This window comes from Pteropus medius, unplaced genomic scaffold (genome assembly GCF_902729225.1).
Source record: "Pteropus medius unplaced genomic scaffold, Ma_sr-lr_union100, whole genome shotgun sequence".
In the NCBI taxonomy this organism is placed as follows: Eukaryota; Metazoa; Chordata; class Mammalia; order Chiroptera; family Pteropodidae; genus Pteropus; species Pteropus medius.
The window spans coordinates 5,031,601-5,040,889 of record NW_024340701.1 but is presented as its reverse complement, the minus strand read 5'-3'; the positions used below and the strand labels follow the sequence as shown (position 1 = coordinate 5,040,889).

At 37.8% G+C, this 9,289-nt stretch overlaps 1 pseudogene; it reads left to right on the top strand.

The window, feature by feature from the left end:
- Positions 1-6,654: 6,654 nt before the first annotated feature.
- On the top strand, positions 6,655-6,773 carry LOC120581574 (uncharacterized; annotated as a pseudogene).
- Positions 6,774-9,289: the final 2,516 nt, after the last annotated feature.

The following is a 9,289-nucleotide window of genomic DNA, read 5'->3' as shown; positions in this document are numbered from 1 at the left end:
TAATAATTTATTCAAGAAAAGGTGCATCAAGTTTTGGAGGAACAGTAACAAATACTACCTCTGCCTAACCTTTCCAATCTGACTTAGCAATGACATAAACCTCTTTGATATAACTAGTTATCAATTTTTTAATTAAGTTTATTGAGGTGACATTAGTTAATAAAGTTATATAGGGTTCAAGCGTACAATTCAATAATACGTCATATGCATTGTGTGTTCACCACCCAAAGCTAAATTTCCTGTCACCTTGTATTTGACCCCCTTTACCCTTATCTACCTCTCCTTACTTTTCCCTCTGGTAACCACTAAACTGTTGTCTGTGTCCATGAGTCTCTGTTTGTCTTGTTTGTCTGTTCCTTCAGATGAATTTTATATAATATAAAATTAACAATTTTAAAGTGAACCATTCAGTGACATTTAGTATATTCACAATGTTGTGCAAACACAACCTCTATCTAGTTCCAAAACATTTCCATCACTACCAACTAAAATATATTACTCATTAACCATTTTCCCCCTTCCTAACCCCTGGCAACCACCAATCTGCCTTCTGACTCTATGGCTTTATCTATTCTGAATATTTTATATAAATGGAATCATATAACATGTCACCTTTGTGTCTGGCTTCTTTCACTTAGTATGTTTTAGAGGTTCATCCACATTGTAGCACTTATCAGAACTTCATTCCTTTCCATTGTATGTATATTCCACAATTTGTTTATCCCTTCATCCTTTGATGGACATTTAGGCTGTTCCTACCTTTTGGCTATTGTGAATAATGCTGCTATGAACATGTGTTTATATGTACCCAAGTATCTGTTTTTAATTCTTTTGGGTATATACACCTAGGAATGAAATTGTGGGGGTCATATGGTAACTCTATATTTAACTTTTTCATGAACTAACTTTTCCACAATGGCTGTATCATTTTACATTGCCACCAGCAATGTACAAGAGTTCTAATTTCTCTATACCATTGTCAACATTTGTTATTTTCTGAGTTTTGTTGTTGCTGCTGCTGCTGCTGTTTTTTTATAGCCGTGCTAGTGGATGTGTAGTGGTATCTCACTGTGGTTTAGATCTGATTTTCCCTAATGACTAACATAGGTGAGCATCTTTTCATGTGCTTTTTGGCTTTTTTTTTAAAAACATTTTAAATGACAACCAAGGATCCAAATTTAAGTCGAAATCCAATTGTATATGGGGCTTCTAAATGCAAACAACTCAACTGAGGTGACAGTTGAACAGATATTTGCTATGAGCTTCACTAAGTTTGCTCATGTACGGGCAATGATAAGCACATCACAACTCATTAAGTTTTAGTTTAGTTTTTTTTTTTTTTAAATATTCATTGTAAAATGAGTTTCCATTTCAGAAGTCTTATCTTAAAATCAGAGAAATATAGAGTCTAAGAAAATGTAAGTTCCGCAATGGCAGCAATTTTTGTCTATATCATCCTCTATATCTGAACAAGGCACATCTTAGGATACTCAATAAATATTAGATAACTAAAGGAATCAGGTTGATTATCTGGAACCAGAGGCTTGTACTGAATGCAGATGGTAAAGTCGAGGGATGGATCTAGGATAATTCCTCAAGACTCTTCTGCCTAGGTCCACTGGTGCCATTAACTAGGATAGTGAATACAGGAGGGCCATGAGGTTAGATATAGATAGAGAATGACAAACCAATAAGCTGAAGCTTCATCCTGTGGGTAGTAGCGGACAGAGGGATGACAGGGTCAGATCTAAGTTTAGAGACATTGTTTGATATTGGTGACCAATTGAAAGGGAAGAGACTGGAAAATAAGGCAAAGAGTAAAGAAGATTTCATAGTAGACCACTTGAGAGATGAAAAAGAGAAATCACAGATTGTTAATTTTTCACACTGCCCCTATTTTTCATCACCACAAATAACCAAAAGCAAACAGTCTTCCTGATTTTGTCTCCATACTTCTCTTATGAAGATACAACACATTTAGGTGTGTGTTTGTTTTGGGAAGGGGGATAGCATTTCTTTTTAAAGAGCCCTACTCTTTGCAAAAGCCCTTCCATGGTTGAGGAAATACCGATCAATAATATCCCATGCAATATACTTTTAATTGGAGACTAAAGCAGAAAGGTTTTTCAACAGTATCCACCAGTTGCGATATATTCTTTTGTGGTATATCCAAAATTGATTATGCCTCCGAGTCATAAGACCAGAATTCAAGTCCCTACTCCATCATTTAATAGAGTTCTACAAGTTAAACAAGTTGCCCAACTTCTTTATGTTGTCATGTTTAAAGTTGTCTCAGTTAGGGTCTCAGTTGGGAAACAGAAGGAACACTCAAAGAGTAAAACTGAGCTAGGTTTAATGAAAGAAATTCATCAAGGGATGATGAAACACCCTGTGACTAGCAATAGTAGAAACCCAATACCAACCCTTGGACATGGAGAGAACCCAAAGAGAGAAAGCTGTAGCTGTAAGATGGATAGGGGCTGTAGTGTCCGCACAGCCACTGCTAACCAGGAGCATAGGAAAGAGGGAGCTGGGTGTAGAATACCCAAAACTCACTCTCTTTCAGCCCTAGGATATCCTGCCAGTATCCCCACTGGTTGAATTCTCTAGAAGCAAGAGGGCAAAGAAGTTCACTGATACGGTCTATGAAGATCAGCCTCTAAAGCCACAGAAAGGATGGGGAAAAGAATAGAGAATGATCTAGATAGAGATCAAATGGAAGATACCCAATCCAAAATGTAATCAGGGTTGTCCACCTCTCAGAGATTGCTGTGAGGGTCAAATGCGTGTATCCCCTACACTGGAATTTTTTCTTTCAGGTTGAAAGTTCAAATCATGAAGACAAAAATCAAACTGGAAGGAATTTTTCAGTACCAAATGTTTATGTCTAAGTCAAAAATTAATTCCCTACTGAGGTCAATGTGACAATAGTCAGGCAGGACTCAGACACCTACACGTCAGCATCTCCATGTTAGCTTCCTGCCCTTCTCCTTTCCCAACTGCAATTCTAACTTTTGCCAGTAGCAGAATTAGCAACAATTTTAGAAGCCTATTCCATTTTCTATTGCTTTTCAGGACCAGTTCTTGTAAGTACCAATTCATCTGCCAAAGAAACATTCAACAAGCATTTGCAAAATACCTACAATGTACTTAGTATAAAAGCTAAGTGTCTATCTATTCATTGGTGAATGAACCATGACAATGTTTCTTAAGCATGCAAATCTTATATGATTTATCATCTTTTATCATTCTTATTCATTCCTCTTTAGCCATTTTGCAGTTCCTCGAACCCCTCTAGGTACACTCCTGCCTTAGGAATGTTCCTCTGGCTGTTTCCTCTGCTTATTGTCCAGATAGCCACAAGGTAAACTTCCCCACCTCCATCAAGTTTATTCAAATACCATCTTCTCAATACCCACTCCATTCAAGATTACAACCCCCAACCAAGCTCCTGTTCCCATTTATTCTACTCTACTCCTCCAACTCCAGCACTTATAATCTTCTAACATGCCAGATGTATGTATATTTATATATAAAATACACTTATTTATTATGATTATTTTAAATGTCTATCTCCCCTTGTGTTCCTGTGGACAGGGATGTTTGAATTTGTTCACTGATGTATCCCAAGCACTCACAACTTGGACTGGCCCCTACTGGACACTCAATATTCACTGAATGAATAAATTAATCAATTATCTAGTCATGTGAAATCATTTCAAGTAGCTCAATGACATTAGCAAGTTTTTGTTAATGGAAAATTTTAAAGTTGAGAAAAGAAAGCTATGTTGCGTATTTTAAATCTAATAGCCTCATCTCAACCATAATTTGTTCCAAATGTTGTGCTCGTAGGCGAAAACTCATATAAGTGATGATTAATACCCATTATAATTAAATGTAAAAGCTACAACATTTTTATTAAAGGAAATATAAGATCAAGCATCAAGCTGGTACTATAGATAATAAGTGTTTGTAACTGACATACTGTGGATAACTGTAAACTGTCAGTACACTAATAAAATGTAAAAATTCCTAAAACAATTAGGAACTCTGTGGCAGCTGCAATGTCAACAAGAGCCACTTTGCCAGTTGTTCAGAGGTTGTGCAAATTAGCACAAACTGGTAGTAACATATATAATACACTTGAGAGCCATTTTTTACAACATAATTTTAGATATGTTTTCTTTTTTTTTTAGATAAAATATCACATCCTGATGCATGAATATGTGGGGTTGAGATGAACTTCAAACTAGTAAGGGGAATAAACCTTGAATAGACAATTTAGTACACCTCTGAATAAACTATCTGATTTGAGTGAACAAAGGTTGCCTGTGCAGCAAATTTGGGTCCAAAAATTCATGGCTTGGATATGTAAAGTATATGTAAAAAATATGCATTGAAGTGTTAATATAATGATTTGTTGTAGAGATACCTGGAGAGTCAAACAAAGAACTCGAATGACGGAACTAGGTATGAAGGTATTAAAGAGTTAAGTGGGTTCTTTCCAGAAAGCCAAACCTTCCTACTTCCATCATCTTTCTGCTATTCAGTCAGAAAGATTAGGAATCCACAGTACTGCCATCTTTCTCAATCAATGAACGGTATGATTTTTAGTGGACCCGGACTCACATTAAACATAACATTTTTAGTGAACCCGGACTCACATTAAACATAACTTGGACAATGACTCTAACTCTGCTTTAGTTGTAATCAGCCTCACACATAAAAGGTCTATATGTGTGTGTTGGTACCTGATGAATATGTTTGGGTTTCTCACTGCAACTATGACATTTAGATCCAAATTGAACTGTTCCAAACAAGAATTAAAATCTTGTTTCATATAGTATGCTGAGCCATTCTGAAAGACCTAATACAACATTTTACTAGATACCATGTGTTGTGGGCTGAATTGTTTCCCCCGCAAATTCATACGTTGAGGTCCTAACTCCCAGTACCTCAGACTATGACTGTATTTGAAGATAGGGCCTTTAAATGAAGTGATATGAGTGGGCCTTAATCCAGGATGACTGGTATCCTTATAAAAAAAGATTAGGGCACAGAAACATAGAGAAAAGACCATGTGAAGACAGAGAGAGAAGTTGGCCATCTAGAGAGAACTTACTAAAGAGAAAGACTTCAGAAAAACAACTCTGCCAACACCTTGAACTTGGACTTCCGGCCTCCGGAACTGTGTGGAAATATATTTCTATTGTTTAAGTCACCAGCCTGTAGTATTTGTTGTTAAAGAACTAGGAAACTAATATACGATATATGAATCATCTCATTATATTGTTTCAACAAAAGAATGCAATTTTTAAAATCCCATTTCCAATCACAAATAACAAGTACAAATGTCAATGGATACCTCATTTATGTGGTATCATGAGGGAATAAATCATTCCATATTATGAAAATTTCTAGATAACCGAAACTTGCCTCTTAACAAACCAAAGTTTATATTTGAATCACATGAAATGAAAACCTTTCTAAAATGCATCATTATATGCTATTCCCCCTTTAAAACAGAGTATACCATATACAATCCCTTTAAAGAATATTAACGTTGCCAACAAAATCTACAATCGTTAAGTCTTCTAAATCAATTACTGCTTCTAACTAAGATTAAGACTGATTTCTCATGTCTTACTTCTGAGTATTTACCCAAAGGAATCCAAAACACTAATTTGAAAAGATATATGCACTCTTATGTCTACTACAGCATTATTTACCATAACCAAGATATGGAAACAACCTAAGTGTCCATCAATAGATGAATGGATAAAGATGTGGTATGTATGAACAACGGAATATTACTTAGCCATAAGAAGAATGAAATCTTGCCATTTGTAACAACATGGAAGGACCTAGAAGGTATTATGCTAAGTGATATAAGTCAGAGAAAGACAAATACTGTATGATTTCACTTATATGTGAATTCTAAAAAACAAAATAAACAAACAAAACAGAAACAAACTTAGTTTTGTAATTTGTGTGTCCCTCACTTCCAGCTAATATTTACTGAAAACTTCTAGTTTGTCTCCTTTTTACCAAGCTTTCTAATTTGCCATAGGCCGAGAAATTAAAGAACTAAGCATATATTAGAACTCAAGTTAGAATCAAAAAGCTTGAGGGAGGGTCCATGGAGTTTCCCTGTGAGTAAACAAGTTAATATATTCTTTGTGGTATATATTTTTGCTTCTCAAAAAAGTTTTGCTTCTATCATTTTGCCTGTAATCCTAAGAATTAATATTGAAAAGTTTATGATCATTATGTTTGAATAAGTGAGATTTTAATTTCATATTTTATGAATTATTGGTTTGTCTCCACTTCAAAAACTTTCACAGCATCTTTAGACATCAAAATCTATATAGTGTTGATTTCTAACCTCCAGAAGAAAGATGTATATGAACATACCAACTTTAATAATAACAAGTAGCATGTATTAACATTTACTATGTGCCTGGTACTGGGCTAAAAGCTCTTTAGGTATCTCACTAAACTAGCAACAATGGGAAGAATTTATTGAAAGCAAAGAAAGGGATGCAAAATCACTTTGACCTTCAGGAACTGTGCTTACTGGATAGATATATTATGCAAATGAGCAGTCCTGGATCAAATAAAACATTTTAATCTAGTTTTTAAAAAGCTAGTAGTGTCTATAGCCATGCCGCCCTGAACAAGTCCGATCCCATCTGATCTTGAAAGCTAAGCAGGGTCGGGCCTGGTTAGTATTTGGATGGGAGACCACCTAGGAAGACCAGGTGCTGTAGGTGTAAAAAATAAAAAAATAAGGGATTGTAAACTGACAAGGTCCTTGCAATCTGTGAGGTCAACCAAAGGTTGCCTTGCTTAAAAAAAAAAAAAAAAAGCTACTAGTAAAAACTAATCCTGTATGCAAGTACCAAATGAAATATAATCTCCGTACAAGGCAATCATTCTTCTCCATGGACCATCACTCCTGAAACCAATCTGATAAATTAGAGCTCCTTTTATCTACCTTTCCTATGACCCAACATGAATTTATGAAGATATGCATATATGCAGGCCTCTGGAAGTGATTCACTAGATTATACAGAATTAGGCTGGTATGTCAACTCACACCTCTCAAAAGATATGTATTTAACACATTTGGAGGTTAATTTTTTCAATTAATTTTATTGAGATGTAATGCACATATAATTAAATGCACAGATCTTAAGGTTGAGTTTGATTAATTTTGACAATCAACACCCCAATCAAGATATAGCATATTTCAATCACTTCAGAGGGTTTGCTTGTGCCATTTTGCAGTTGGTCTCTCCCCAACTATAGGTATTTCTTTTTAAGCAGATATAACAGCAGTAATAGTAATAGTTACTGTTTACGGATGGTTAACAATAGGAGTATTTACTGAGTGCCCACATGCCAGGCACTGTACATATACAGTACTCAATTTAAATCTCATGTCAAAGCTTCATACTATCCCTATTTGTTTATTTGAAATAAAAGACCAAATGGTGGGGTGGGTGGGAAGGAGGAATAAGAAATTAATTATTCAAGGTCATATAACTACTAAGTGGTGGGATCAAACCTGAACCAGAAATATCTGAATTAAAATCCCTCATGCTAAACTATATCACCTCTACACAAATGCTAAAGAGTGTTCTGTTAAATCAAAACACACACTAGGTAGTGGAATTAGGGAGGCCACCAGCTCAAACTCACAACCCCACCTGTTACAAAAATACCCAAGTACTTTATCTTAACAAGCAAGCAAAGGTTTCAGAGGCTAATGCTAATGATTACTAAAGAGGATTACTTACAAGTTCTTCAACTGAAAAACCTGCATGTAAATCCCTCATATATTTCTAATGTAGTTAAGAAAGAGGGAAAATCTTCTATATAGGTGGGTGGGTCACAACCCCATCAGCCCCAAGTACCAGTTAGTGCTTTAGAAAATGAACCATTCACTTGCTCTTGGTCAACCACAGTGCACCAGTCCACTCTTCTCAAGAGCTACAAGGTGAGGCGCAGTGTGGCACTGCACTGTCAATTATTGGAGAAGCCAGGAGGCAAACATCTGGATTGAACCTTTTGATTCCTCATTACATTAATTTTATTCAGTGTTTTAAACTCAGCCCTTTCACATTTACAAAACACTTCACACAGACTACTTCCCTCATGAATGGAGCTCCATTCACATCTCACTTAAAACATCAAACTCATTCTGAAATGACTGAGGTTAAAGCTTGTTCAGTGTCAATTTGCAAGTATTATTAAAAAAAAAAAAACTAGGCACACAAACGCAGGAGGATAATGTAAGGCAGCCTCTTTAAGATCTACTAAAATTAAGCAGCTAGGTAAGGAGCACAGGTAGGCCTTTTAGGAACCAACAGGGCTGGTGCCAAACTGTGTTGTGGAAATGGGTATTTGATTCCTTAGATGGAAGATTTTAGAGAATTACCACCCTTGAGCATACCAGCTAACATCTTGGGAATCAATATGTCTCATTTTCTCTCAAACCTTGGAGTTGTTTTCTAGGAGTCCCTCCCCTCGGTTTCCCCAAATCCCTTAACATATGTTGGGGGAGGGGAGGTTCGCTCCCTTTTGCAAACGAATTGTCTCTGGCATGTTCAAGACTTCAGGACCTGTGTTTACTAAATTCTAAACGTTTGACAACCCCCAGCCCGAAGAGAGACAACAGTTACAACATACGAATATTCCCTCCACACCTGAGCCTCCTTTTTCCTGCACTAAATAAGAGCACTGCTTAGTGTGACCGACGCGCCCTCTCAATCTCATCTAGAAATACCCCAAATCCCAGGTCCACAGCGGGCTGTAATGGAGGAAAAGCATTGGAAGATGCTGCTTCTCGACAATTAGCGGGAGTCACACAGGGGACACCCTGAGGATCCGCTCTCGCTCGCCCAGCACCCTGGGGCCCCGCTCGCTCGAAGCTGCCTGGACTTTTTGGCGCCACCAGATAGTTCAGCAAAGCTACTCTGAGGGCGGCTCTGGAAAGTCGCGGAGGGGAGTGGCGCGAGGCGGCTGCTTTTTCGCCCTGAAAGGTCGACAGTCGCGGGGGAGGAGGCGCACGCCGATCCAGGTTTCGATTGTCTCCCCTGGGGCCCTGGAAGTCTAGGGGAGCGGGCAAAGGGAGTGGCCAGGACCCCCTAGCGGGCAGAGCCCCCACACGGACGGCGGAAAGGGTCGCCAAGATCTCCCGGGCCCGGGGTGCGCGGGGGCGGCGCCCTCCTTCGCGGGTCCCCACCCCTCCATGAAAGTCGAGGTGGCGGGACTGGACTGCGAG